Raw genomic sequence first — 14,677 nt, 5'->3', positions numbered from 1 at the left:
ATGAGAATCCTCCTCTAATTTTCCTCAAGCTTAATAACCCACATTGCAAGAGCTCAAAACAAAGGGCAATGATTTTCCTGTTGCTTGACTTCTGGTACCTAACACCTCAGTTAAAAAGACATGTTTCCATGCCCATCAATGGAGAGAGAGGGGCTTTTCCAGAGGGAAATTCCAATTGCCTTTTTTTCTGAACTGTCTTTTTACATTAGGTGATGGAAATAGCCCCCAAAGTCTCCAAGAACGGATGCCCGAGAACCATATCACAAAATCAAGGGATTCCAATGAATTATTATTAATTTCTACTTCTTTCTGCCTCCACTGAGGACACAGTAAGTGGACTGTATCTCTATCCTAGAAACCATAGGAAATTCTTCAGAAGCTACGACTGAACTATAAGAGTAAGGAATTAATGCAAGCTGTTAGGAAATAATGTGCTGTGAGGGTAAAGGCAGACCCAGCTGAGCTAAAGCACTGCACTGTAAGAAAAACACACGAGGATCTCATTTAATCACCTGCATAAATATAAACTTGGAATAACTTAATTGAACAGAAGAACCTTATGACGATGCCACCTCTTTTTTTTTTTTAAACACTATGCTTCATAACCAGTTTTAGCAAAAGCTTTACAAAAACAACAATCAAAAGCTAGTAAACAAACAGACAAGTGTCCAGTGAATGTGTGATGCAAAGGTTACCCTGTGTTTCCAACAAGGAAAAAGAGGCAGGAGCAACACTGGGAATGAGCAATAGGAAGGTGCTGAGCAGAACTGACCAAGATGAAAGCAGAAGTGACTCTGGGACAAAACTGAGATGCCCCAAAGTGGTATTACAGTGAGCACTGGAGAGTTTCAAAATCAGAAAAGCACTTTCCTGACCGGATTTCAGATGAAGAGGTAGCCAATGGAAGTAACCCATGTGTGATACCTGTACAGCTTTCTAGCGCGACAGGCCTATATTGCAGCATCTTGAGCATTTTGAAGGAAGAGCTCTAAGGAAAAACATAAAAGAAGAAAGTGAGGTAGCTAAACGAGTAAGTGACAGAGGAAAACAGAAAAAAAAAACCTCATGGAAAAAAACATGGGAAACCCACCTGGAAAGCTTTTATTTCAACACTGAATTCTTAATTTCAGGCCAAAGTCCATCTGAACTTCAGTTAGGATTTTTCTTTGCTTGCTGTTAATAAGGTGGTGAAAATCACTTTGTCATCACTTTGGTGTTCTCAGAGGTAAAGACTGAAATATTTCACCATCAGTGGACCCAAATAAATGAAAAGATATCTGTATAGCAAGACCACTATTCTTTCCTAACTTCTTCTCAAGTAACGTGTTGGAAATAAATCCTTTGAATTTTATTCTGGTATATTTTCCACCAGGGTGTGATGCACACTATCTTATATAGTCCATTTTGCTAACTTTTATGATGTCACATTAAACTGCTGAGAAGAGATCAGTTGTTACAGAGTCAACAGAACAAAAAATTCAGTCTGTTTTCTTGTTTTAACTGTGAGGCTTTGAGTATGTATAGCTATCAAGAACAAAAAAAAGAAAGGCATGTACATGACTAGAAAATAAACGGAAAACTGCTGAACTAGTACTGGATTTTATTCTAGGATAATGGGCCCTGATGCCTCCCCTTCTCAAAGCCCATTTCCCCTTCTGTTTTGTAAATTTTTTTCAAGTATTTCCTATATTTCCCATTGAAAGCTGGGTTTTCCTGTTCTCAGTCATGCCTCATTACCCATGTTGTGCATAAAGAGGAAAGGGACTTCAGTCTGGCTGGAAGATGTTCTGTGAGATGACACATGATTCACTCCAGAACATTTTAAACATTGTATATGTGCAAGCAATATTGACATTTAACTCGAGATTTGGGAAAAAAAGCATATTTGAGGTTCTTAGCACCAAAAATCTTGTTTGATATTGTTTTCTGGAAATGCCACCTCACAGATGAAGTAAAGCAGCAGTCTCGCTTCTAATTTCATCCATCAGTTATTCTGGTCTGATAGCTGTACATAGGCAGCCTCCCATGCTACCGTAACACCGTGAGTTCACTTTCTAGACTGCGTCATAGATTCCTCACTGCTTACTGGCTCATTACTCATGAACACACTCTACCAAATTATTTCAGTTTAAACCAGAATTTTCAACAAACACTTCTCAGCTGTAATGTTGCATTTGTTTGTAACAGGCAAAATGTCAGAGACCCCAGAGATTTGATTTGGGTATGCTCTGAAAGCTTTGAAATCTTACCCAGGATTATCGGCCTCCTTGTGGTGTCCCATCCTCCTCCCTTTTTCATAACTTAGGTCACAACAGACCCCTATTTGTTTCCTTTTCTGCTCCTCGATTTTCACAATCTCATCACAAGTCTGACATCTATTGTAGAGATACTCTTGTGGAGTTTCCTTCAATTCCCACTGCAAGCTCAGATTTCTAAATTCTGATTCCTTTGATACTGATCCTCAGTGGGATTTTTGGCAATAATAATTCTTCTCGCCAGTTTCTTAATTTTTAAAAGGAATATAAAAATAACTGTTTACCACAAAAAAAAAATCAGTTGTTTTGTGCTCAGAAGGTGAGTACTACTTTGAGTGAAACACAAGCCCAGCACGGAAGGGCAGCAGAAAGGCCAGATACTGCTTAATTCCTACATTGGCCCTATCATTATTTCAACGTCATTTATCATCTTTGAGGTGTTCAAATAGATGTTCTTCAGCACCTCAGCAGACCAACCACACAGCAGAAAAGATCATGGTACAGACAATATCAAATGCATTGTCTAAAACCTGCAAAAAAAAGTGTTGAATTCAGCGGTAAAAAACTGAAGGTACACCCTGGAAAAACGTAGGAGGACTGTGGCTGATAAGGAATCAAACAGTTTATGGAAGGAATTAGGCAACTACGCTCTTCTCTACAACTTAAAAGCAGATGGGATAAACGCTGCAGAAAGAGAAGTTTGTCTGTTTGTAATGCATGCAAAGATTTGTGTTTTGGGTTTTTTTTTCTTTTCTTTCTCCTTCTTCTTTTTCCACCAAACCCAAAGGAACAGAAACTTTTCTACCTGAGAAGATAAAAACAAGGGTGGATTTTCAAAGTCCACACCACTCAGGTGGATTACACTGCTTAAAAAAAAAAGCAGTCACTGACTAGAAAATCTCTTTTTCAAGATTCTTCTTGACATACCGTGGTACTACTATAAATTTTTAACCAGATGAATTTTACCAAACTTAACTCCAACTATGGACCAGCAACCATGGTGATTAGTTGGTCATCTTTTAATGTTATCTAGACGCGTCTTTAACTGTAAAGAGTTCCATACACCTTTGAAAACACTATTTAGTAAGTGTGATTTTAGTGCACACCTTCTACTCCATATCCTCACAGTTCCTAGTATTTTGGATGTATTATGGAAAGCTGCTTCTACCTAAGTTTGCTTTCTAGAACCCTTACCTTGCCCACATCCTTGTTATATTTTCAGACCACGTGGTTTTTACTCCATCATGAATTATACTCTTGTTTTACTTTAGCACCTTCTTTCCTGCATTCCACATAGTTGGATTTTCTTTTTCTTTTTTTCACTCGTATGCAGAACACAACAAATTGGAATTTTCTTCATTTTCTTGAAAGACAACAAACATCTCCAACACGCCTTCTGCTCCCTTACTCCAGCTTTTTTTGTTGATGTTTTCTATTTGCTCTAATAGATTTGTTTTGGATTTCCTGGTGTATTTTGTCTGCAGCCTATGTTTGCTTTCCAATTTGAGAACTTCATGGCAAACAGGGGTTGTAAATTTTCCTTGTAGAGCATTGAGGCAAACAGTCAGCACTTAATAAGATACCTGGTTGCTCAGGACGAAACAGACAGGTGTTTTTCACCGTGTTATGAGACACACTCTGCCCTACAAACTCCCCAGCTCACATCAAAGGAGAAATCTGAACATTACTTTAAACACTTTTGACAACAAGTTACCTATCTACCTACATAACTTTGACGGTATTTGATGCATTTGTCAGTGTTCAACATCCATCATCTTTTAAAGGAAGATATGGTAGTCTACTGCAGCTCTAGCTAGCATAACAAGACTTTGCAGTTTACCATTTTTTATCAAGACTTTGTCATTTGCGTGTTCTCCAAGCTTATTCATAGTATGTTACTGAATCCATTGGCAAAACACAAGCTCCATGTACTCATCTTTTGCATGTGCAAAAGGATTTGTTTAGCATTAGACACACATTCTCAGCATTGTACACGTCTGTTTCTTCCAGTGGTAAGAAAAGGCTAAAGTGAAATCCAAACAAAATTACCACAATGTTCAAACCCCAATTTATCTTCAACTATCCTATAAATACGGGATCTTCCCATAGGCACTTTCTTAGCCATTTAGGAAGCTGCCATCCTGAAGCTGAAATAACACACAATTTGTTAGGGTTTGGGGTTTCTGGTAGTTTTTTCTTTTTTTTTAATCTATCCACAATTCACTAGTAAGTACTGCCCTTTATTTAAGCTTTACTGAAGTGGGGCTTTCGCATTGAATTTTCAGTGGCACGTTTCAGATGTCTCTGGGGACAATGGACCTATGGATGGAGAAAAAGCAGAGCACAGAGAATTTTCTCCCAGACCAAGAGCTCCAGGAGGGTTGTTCCTCCTCATTTCAGAAAGCAACGCAGGTATTCAGGCACAGTACCAGGAAATACAGCTGCAAAAAGGAGCCATGATAAAGGCTGAAGAGACTTCTTTTCCCAAATGTCATCCAGTAAAGTAGCGCTTGCCTTACAAATCTGTTTGCCAGACATGAAATGTTATCATAATGAAAGAAGTTAAATTTTTCTGACCAACTCTTTACAAGCTTAATACTGAAAAGCTCTGTGCACAGATTCTCCCTGAAATGTTAAAAAACTGTGTGTGTTGGGGGTGGATGGGGGTGAAGTAATAGGAGAAGGGGGAAAATGATGGAGGGAATGGGAATATAGGCTGAAGGGAACACAAAGGATCATCTAGTCCACCATGCTTCTGCAAGGCAGCACCAGTTATTCTTGTCTTTCCTAACACATTTGGCTAATGACTCCACTTCATTCAAACTTTCCTTGTAAATCAGATCTTCAAGACCTCTAATTATCGTCATTGTACTCTGCCTCCTTCTTGCTGTACAGTGCCCAAAGCAGGGTATCACACTCCAGACTACCAACACACTCACAACTAAGCAGGGAGTGTCAGTCAACAGCAATTGCACTCACTGAGCAGACGTGCATTTAAACGTAACTACTGACAGAGAGAGAAACTCAGGCCCTGTTCCTAAATGGCTAAAGCTCATTTCTCAGAGATACACAATATCCCTTTAATCATCTGAACTTGGAAGCCAGTTCTAACAAGAGACTGGATAGCTCAAAATAAAAAGCTCCCTTAACTGCATCACAGAAAAATGCAAATAATAAATATTTAGAATATATTCGCTCTTCAGTGCCTCTAGCCGTTGAATCAGCACTGATCAGAAATAATCTCAATTCTGAAGCATTTGATTAGCAAAGAATATAGAAATGGTCTTAGCAAAACAGGTGAGGAGGGGATATATTCGTCTTCAGTGCTAGTGCCACAGCTGACAGCCCAGCACAAGAATAGAAGGCACAGTGCCCACATCTCTGGCTGAGAGCAGATATTCCTTCATAAGAAATTTTAAAAGCAACGGTATAATCAGTTTGAATGACAATCCTATTAAGAGCTGTGTCTTTAAGCCTTCCTTAAACAATGCTGAAACATTTCAACCGGATGATATTAGGAAACAGCAAAATACCAAGGGATTTTCAGCCCAGTTAAACGGAGGGCTGATGCTGGGAGAAGGCAAGTTACTAGGGTCACGCAGCCAGACAGTGGGATATGGGGCCTCCGTGGAGACCACCTTTGGTTTCCCAAGGACTCTGTCTTGTTGCTAGTCATGCTGCAGTACGTAACGCTGCTTTGGCTACAGGTGTGTACTGCACAGGTTTTCCAGGTGCTGGAGGAAAACCTAAAGGAGACGAAAGCCCAGGGCAGCAACTTACTGCATGGCTGCATTCAAGCTTATTTGCAGCGTTATGACCTGTGTGCAGGTCTCATACAAGATATATTTATAATGGTGTAACATACTGACCTTGAGTAAATCAATAAGCACACAACTTTTGGTGGTTTCAGTGGTCTTATTTACATGCATAAATGAGGCTTATCCACAGCCAAAGCCTTTGAACTAGATTTTCCATATGTTTCTGCTATCGTTTACTTCATTCTGTCTAAGAAGGAACAAGAAAACTCACAGCTTAAATTGATAATTTGTTAATGTTTCACATTGTACAAAACCACAAGCACAAAGATTAAAGAAGTACAAAATATATAATATGTTTGTCACATGATACAGTTAGCAGGAAATATTTTAGACAATTTTCCCTCAGAAAAGGCTGGTTCATTAAAAGCAAAGGTATTTGCAAGGAAATGTGTCAATTCATTTGCCATTTAAAAGAGCAGAGAGTGTTTTGAAATTGCTCAAATATTCTATTTAGATATTTTCAAGATGAAGAAGTTCTGGTTTAAAGTTCAAAATTACCTTTTTTTTTTCTTTTTCCCCCAAAGACTAATATAGGTATGTAGAAAATCAAACCAAAATGAAATATTTCAAAATTACTGATACTAAATATTTAAGTTGATCTGATTCACCTTCCCCCAACCTTTATAAAATAATTGATATTTTATCTTTTTTTACTTTTTCAGTGAGGAGAAAGTTCTGAAACTTCAAAAAATTCTTGACATACATGATAATTATTTCTGATCCATCTTCAAGTTCTGTAAAGTCATTTCATGGAAATTTTTGAAGAATATTTTTTTTTAAATATTTTGAATGTATCTTTCTTTCTCCTCCTTGAATTTTTTCATCATTGGGGATATATTTTTTTAAAAATAGTCTTAATAGTAATGAGTCCTCCTTTTTCTGTGGCTTACTCTTCCCAAGGCTTTACTCAACGATTTCTAACATTATAGACTATTTTCTTATAGAAACTAATTATGAAGCCACAGACAGACGTCTTTAACTTAAGATGAAGAATAGGTATCTGGAAGACATAAGAAATGCTGGCAGTGATCCTGATTTACAAGAAAGTATTAAAATCAACAACTCAAGGCCCAAGGCAAAAAAATGTTCTAAATAGAGATAAAATGCAACATAAAGCAGGGGTTTTCAAATTTTTTCTGGGTGAAATAGGGTGCATTGCACTTGCTGAACTCTGGAATACTACCAAAAACAAGGATATAGATGTTCAGAAAAGAATGTCCTTGCAAAACTGGCAATAAATAGCAGCAACGGTATCATATATATACATAAGAGTTTCTCCACTCACAGTCATCAACCCACTGGCCTCTTATAAAATTGTACTCAGTGTCTGGCAGAGGTTTATACCACAGAAGAGTATTGCCTCAGCTGTTTTAAGTACACTGGACAGGTTTGTTGCACTTGAGGAGAGATATGTCCTTGGTGGCTTGTCTTCTGCATCTATCGGTCAAGGCAAGATCTTCGCCATCCAATAAACTGCCTTCTTCATGCTCCTTGATGCACAACCCCAAAAGACTTTTTGACATCTCCCCCTGTCAGGTCAGCATTTTACTTTCCAACTAATAAGAATACGATTAATCAACAAGCCCTCAAAATTCTGCAGTTACCAAGGACATAAAAACCCCAATATTTAAATAATCTATTTTTTCAGTAAGCTACTTATTTTGTCTAACCCATCTGAGCTTCTATGAAAATTGACCCTTTACACAAAAAGGTTATGTACAAAACTGCGAACTAGGCTGTGGGTCTGGCCAGGGCTGGTCTCTGACATGAATAGCCAGTTCAGGGGAGTAACCACTAACAAGCCTTAATTGCAACAGACTGTGAGTTAAGTGCCTAGGTAGTGTTCAGTTTACACATTTTCACATCTAAATGTCTGTATTTTTGTAGACATTTCTAAGTTTGATGTTGAATGGCATTTTGCCAGGAAAAAAAAAAAAAATACTTATAACAGTTGGGTGTTAAAATCCTACCTTCTGGGCAAACAGTGATTTAAATGTAATTTAATATTAAATGTATGTGCATGTGTTAGTAAATACATACTTGTAAAACAGTCACTGGTAGCACAGATTTGAAGTCTTTATATCAAGATGGAACATTTATAATATATCCAGTCATTACAATGTAAAAAAAAAGGTCTGCTGTAGCAGCCAATATTGCTGAAATCAGCATTTTCACTCTGAAGTTATTAATATCCTGCTTATTGATTATCATCTGTTTCATTGCATCCTCAAGATGCCCCAGGCACAGATCAGATGCTACGTGCTGATCTGGACCCTCTATCTCAGTGATGTGAAAATGTTCAAGCCAGAACACTCTCGTTTACCGGCACTAGGACCTTACCAAGTTATTATGTTATTACGGAAAAGAAGAATACATAGGACAGTTTGCTACCTTTACTACCAAGGCCGCATTTTGAATCCCTCACTGTATCTGTCAATGCTTTTGTAACAATTTACAATATTTCATACAGAAAAGTTAATCCAAAAATTTAAGTACGGACTACATGTTAAGTTTTATATAAAAAATTATTTGATCTGAGCAGTTGTTTTTCTGACTAACTGAATCTTCCACAAAGTATTCCATTATTCACACACTTCAAAAGAGGGCTTCAATTCTGCTTAGTCCAGAAAGAGAGATTTAAATGGAAAAAGCAACTTCTATGCACAAAAGTCCAACTAAGAGGAAACATCCAGAAAACATTTAAATTACTCAGTGTCAGTATTTCCCTAAAATAAAATGTTAAGTATTAGACTCTCACTTGACAAGGAATGCTACGAGTCACATCTGCGGAAGTAAGTAAAAGAAATATATGCAAAGGTCAGGCAATATTACACACAGCAACTTAAAAAATCTTCTCTTATTATTTAGCAGCCTGGTCAATAGTCCAAGACCCTCAGGCTAGTAGGTCCCAGCCTTCATTTTTTTTAAAATTAACTGGAAGACATAGGTATCAGTAATTGGTGCAGTGCTGGAAGAAGCGTCGTTAAGAAGATGGCAGGTGCAGCAATTCTTCCCTTGTGCTTGTTCCAAGCAGCAGTGGTAACTAAAACTTCTGGAGTTGCAAAAACTTTCTTCTGAAACAGGGATTTCATTTTAATAACATTTCCAAGGGAAATACTAGTTCTAACAAAATCAAGTGGATATTAGGACAAACAGTTTGTCCTAAAAATCTATATTTAGCTAAATCAAAAGATCTGTAATCTCCTCTCAACAAGATTTTAAAGCCTAGCACCTTTTATGAATTTTGTTCTAATTTATTTTTTTCCAGATAGTTCAACTAAGGATGCATTATGTAAGCCTATAAGTACAGGGTTTCTTCTGTTTTCTGTTCTGAGACAAATTAAAGGTCAATTTCCAGCACGTTATATTTTTCTTATTTTCTGAGTATTTACACATCTTGAAAATTAGGATAAAGGAGCTGAAATCTAAGGTTTTAGGGTAGCATTTATTTCACTGCACTGAAAACAAACAAACAAACAAAAAAGCCCAAACTTGCTGCATCTATCTGGTAGCAAATAAAATCACTAGCAAGGAATCACCTCTCATGTTTTCATGAAATAAATGTTAATTGTTGTCCAGATAGATTTTGCATATTTGCCACAGCTCAGCTATGAACTACTCACAGAAAATCCTAAGAACACAATGTGAACATAAAATGCTACTGTCTGTTGTCTAAAGACACCTCAGTTTCACAGTGGGGGTGTTGATGCTTCCAACCTTTTTATTACCTGAAAACCCATCAACAGCTTTATAATGACAAATGCAACACAGTTCAATTTGTATTTGCAAAACTCACTTTTAAAAATGGCAGATGTGTGCCAGCACATCTGGAAACCACTTTTAATTATACTTTCCTCAAGTGGGAAAGCAGTAGCTTGTACCCATAGTGAAGCTTTTATATCTGACCACACAAATGCTAGCAACCACCTGTGCTTTACACTGATTTTCATTATAGAGTATATCACATTACTACCCTATTATTCCAGAACGACATTTGAAGCTGTTGTGTGACTAAGCTGCAGCAAGTGTGGTCTTGAAAAGGCCTCTACTCTACAAAAATGTAATAAACTTGATTGCAGTTAGGGTACTTACCGCTGAGGATATCACAATATGCATGCTCCTAATGTTGGCTTCTCTTGCTCTGAAAGTCATAAAAGATATACATTAACAATCATGATTACCAGTCTGGGAATTGGAATTTAGCAAACTAATGTATGCCCCCAAAATGAGATACCTTGTAAGTATTTGTAATTCCTTTCCAATATTTGTTTCTTTCCTACTATTAATACAGGAGTATTATAGTCAAATACTTTGCTTCTTCGGCCATGCTCTGAGATTACAAAAAGCAATTTCAACTGTGATCTGTCAGCCTAACGGTATTTCAATTCTGTCATAAATATTTTCATAGGTTGCAAACATTGTGAGTTACATGACTAGGTTGGGCTTTCTAAACTTAACCTTCCTCCCCTATTCCCCTCTGTCCCACCCAAATGTAACAGCTTTTTTACATCACTGTTCCTCATTTCTGACAACAACAACAAAAAGATTTCAGATGTCTTTTCTTCTTTACAACACTCTTTCAATATTTTGGAAGAGTGTAATGTTGACACACAAAATTTTGTATATCATAGTGGAAGAGAAAGGTTGAGCATTTGTAACGCTCAGCCCTTGGGAGACCCGGCATGCCCAGGACAGACTCGTCAGAAATGGACACCAGTATGTGTAACTTTGCCAAATGTAAAATACACAATTTTACAGACTGTATTTTAGGATAATTTGCTATGCTGACCTGCACAATGTGCAGGCAACTGAAAAAAAACCCAAACATCACTTTAGCATAATTTAATCTGCTTATCAGTTACTATGCTTGAAAGAAAAGCTTCCACACTGTTATACGTCTAAAAAACCACATTCACCTGTCTCATATTTTCTGCCTTTAATTCAGGACTTAAGTTCTGCGGTAACTCATGAAGCCACAGAGAACCCCTCACAGGACTGAGCCCTCTCCCATTGCGCTGCCCACGTAACTTCACCGCGTGCTGCCAAGGGCTCTGGGACTGCAGCTGAAAGAAACTCGTCCCGCTTTGAGAAAGACTCAAAGCAGACCTCAGCCCAGGATCCCAAGACAGCCGCTACGCTCCGTCTCTACCAGGCAGAACAACAACCGATCTGTACAGTCGCAAGTACCTTGGCTTCGCTCCTGCCCTCCCACCGCTCTCCCCCCGCCACTACGCACAGCTGCACCGAGGCGCAGAAGCGTCCCAGTGCCGCTGTCTCACACCACCCAGGAGAGCTGCTGCTTCTGTGGCAGGCAGGACTCTGCGGGTCAGCAGAGAGGGAACAGCAAGATTTGCTTTAATGTACCTTTTTTTGTCATCTCAGAGCATCCCATGTGACACCTGGTAGGCATTTAAACGTTCACCCAACTATTATGCATTAAAATAATGTAGGGGGTGTTCACTGGGTCATATATATAACTTTTGCAAAAATGTTCGTAATATTTTAAGAGATTGAATATGTTAACAGTCCATAACCCCACTGCTGTAAAAGCATAACCTGACTTCACATTGCAAATACTTTTATTATCCGTGCAAAGAAGGCATAATATTCATCCTCCTATTCTATAATCTGTGGTAACAATTTTAGATTGCTAAAAAAAATGTTCATTTCTGTGACTTGCTTAGACCTAAAAGAAAAAAGGATCGTGGTCTACTTCAAAATACAGGCACACTCTGAATGTAACTTGTTAAAGGTTTTCCAACTAAATACAGGGCAAACAAAGACTGAAGCAATCTACAGTACTCTACAAAAGATAAAAATATGCTTTTTTTGTTTGAAGATGGAGGTATTCTAAAATCAACCTTACTGAAAGAAAATTATGTCTAATTATCAAAATAATGTGAATTCATTTCATCTTGGACATACACTATCTAAAGCAGCACTTCAATAGGGATACACGAGAAGCCAGGTAGCTGCACTTTCTGAACTCTGCTTGAAATGGTGGTATGAATTGATATAATCAAGGTCAGCCACAAGAGTAATTTTTAGATGGGGAGAAGGACGAGGGAAAAGACTGCAAATAGGCAAAATAAGCTCTCGGACATCTGCTTCTTTACAACACAAGGAAGGCATGTTCAAGCCTTTTACTCAGTAAACCTTCCTCTTCAAGGAGTGCCATTGAAGACAACGAAGCTGCTTGAGGAAGGTGGCAATGCCAGTCACGCTAGTGCCGTCAGGAACTAAGGGGGAAGAGGCAGCTTTTGGCATCCTGGAGCAGCCAGGTCACAGGGTGCTGGATCCAAAGAGCCGCGAAGTCGGGGGGATTCTCTCTGCTGATTACAACGGGCACTAGATCAGCTCCTTGCTCTTATACATCTTTAACTATCCCACTCATAACGCTGTCATCATGAGCTTAAGGATGTGACTGGGAAGGAGAGCAGAAATGTCTTTGAAGTCATGAAATATATCCAGGATCCTGGATACCTGCCATTTTAAAACACTGAGTTGAACGCACTCTGCCTTAGCAGCAGGTTAACGGTCTGGCAGCAAGAAACAAACAAACAGAGAAAAAAAACCCACCATGGATGCATCCTCCCTGCCTAACTCCCTCTGATTCCAGGCATTTGGGGCACACTGGAGCCATACCCCCATAACTACCCAGTCAGGCAGACCACACGCCTGCAGCCACACCGGAGCCTGCCCATCGTGCCGCTGTCCCTGAGACCCACTGGAAACCAGCTCCAGGGCAAGGGGCTGGTGCTCGGGGCAGCACACATCTGCAAAAGGGAAAACACCTGGGCTTAGGTACAGGGTGTCAGGGAGACTGAGCAGGCAGAGGGATTACTCCTGGGAGCAGGGTACCGCTGACAAAGCCACAGCCGTTTTCCCCAAGCAGGGCTGATGTCGTGCCCGTTCTCTCCTACAGCGAACTGACTGAAAATACTAAAAAGTCTTTGCAATCCTATTGGTCCTGCCAAGGGAGCTTGACTGGCAGGACAATACATGTTTGTTCTCAATTAAAAACATTATTTGGGCGCAGTAATTCTTTAAAAGCCAAGAGGAATATGATTTTGTGATTATAACCACAATTTGTCAGTTGAAGCAAATGTTTTAATCAAGGTTTGGTAGAGAAAGAAGAGAGAGGGAGTAATAACAAACACTAGTATGACTACATGTAGCCTTTATCCAGCCAGTGCAATTTTACTTGTATTCTGAAATCACTGTAGCATAATCACAAACCAAAATCATAATTGTAGTGAAAAACCACATATGACATGCTGATATGGAGGGATTTCATTAGCACATTACATTACTGGATACTGCAAGTAGTCTGCCTGCTATGTTCTCCTTTTCGTAAGAATACAGAGCAATCGTGACTATTCTAATACAGAAAAATGAGAAGCAGAGCAAGAAAGAAATGGAGAGAATTTGTGTTAAATTGGATTTTCTTGTCTCCTCCTGTAGTTTTTATCACCCAGATGACAAAACATTATCATTAGCAGTTTATACCAAAAGTTAACATTTGCCCATCGTTTTCTATTTTCTCTAAACCACAAAGGTTGGAGCCTGTTATGCGCTCCCCTTATCTTACTCTGTTACTTTAGAATCTAAGAGCGCACTGTGCACATTAATCTTTCATGGCAGAGTTCACTGAAGTTCTGCCAAAATTCAATAATTATGTTCCATCCAATGCAGCAATTTATTTATCTCATTGCTGGAATTTAGAACATATAGAACAAAGTGCTTAGTTTATATGAATGAAATGCTTGCTAAACCCTCCCCCCCACAAGACAAAACAAAACAACCCTGTTTCATTTCTAAAGTTTTAAAACACGCAGTAGAATCTTTTGAGGAATAAAGCTATTTTTACAAGACCTCATGTTTTCTTGATAAACTGAAAGTGTTCTACAATGTGTTTAGGTTTTTTTTTTTTTTCATATAAGTGAAAGTTTTTTATAAATACATTTGTAACTTTTATTCACGTGTATAACAATATGTACCACTTACACTGCACCACTAAAACATGAAATATTAATGTCTAATGGTCATTAAAAATGCCAACTACAAAGCAAGAATTTGTATTTTAAATGGAGAATAAATTGGTTTGCTGCACTGAAATGGGTAACTGGGAGTTCAACAGTTCTATGGACTAAAATCTAAGATACAAAATTACAACAAAGTTAAGCTTTATAATTGCAGTCTTTCATGATTTGTTTGCAAACAAATAGAAAACATAAAGCCCTCCAAGTAGGAAGATTAGAGATACGTTATTCCTGAGGGCTGTTAAAAATAAAAATGGCATAATGGAGAATACTTAATATCCTTCACCTTTTGTAGTCTCAGGAAAAGTAACTAACCAGTTATTCATCGACCTAACTGTAAAGAAGAAACTTTAATCTACCAGTTTGGGATTTAAAAACAGAATATGGTGTCTATACGTTTTAAACTTTACACTTAACACTTATGAATACAGAATGCTGATTTATCTGATGGAAACATGACTTCTTTGTATGTTCATACAGACAATACATTTCTTGATGAAGGAAAATGTTAATTTAGTGTCCGCAATCAAAAGCCAAATTTATAATGTTTTCAGTTTTTAAG

General features: G+C 38.2%; 1 long non-coding RNA gene across 3 annotated transcripts in view; it reads right to left on the bottom strand.

The window, feature by feature from the left end:
- LOC143167147 (uncharacterized) overlaps window positions 1-14,677 on the bottom strand; it is a 190,216-nt gene that overhangs the window by 88,073 nt on the left and 87,466 nt on the right. For all 3 annotated transcript variants that reach the window (XR_012996504.1, XR_012996507.1, XR_012996508.1), the window contains one exon: window positions 10,166-10,214. This is a non-coding gene — a long non-coding RNA (uncharacterized LOC143167147). The remainder of the gene's footprint in view (window positions 1-10,165; window positions 10,215-14,677) is intronic.

The sequence above is a fragment of the Aptenodytes patagonicus genome, chromosome 1, assembly GCF_965638725.1.
Source record: "Aptenodytes patagonicus chromosome 1, bAptPat1.pri.cur, whole genome shotgun sequence".
In the NCBI taxonomy this organism is placed as follows: Eukaryota; Metazoa; Chordata; class Aves; order Sphenisciformes; family Spheniscidae; genus Aptenodytes; species Aptenodytes patagonicus.
Note: the sequence above shows the minus strand (reverse complement) of the source record. Positions and strands in the feature narration are given on the sequence as shown.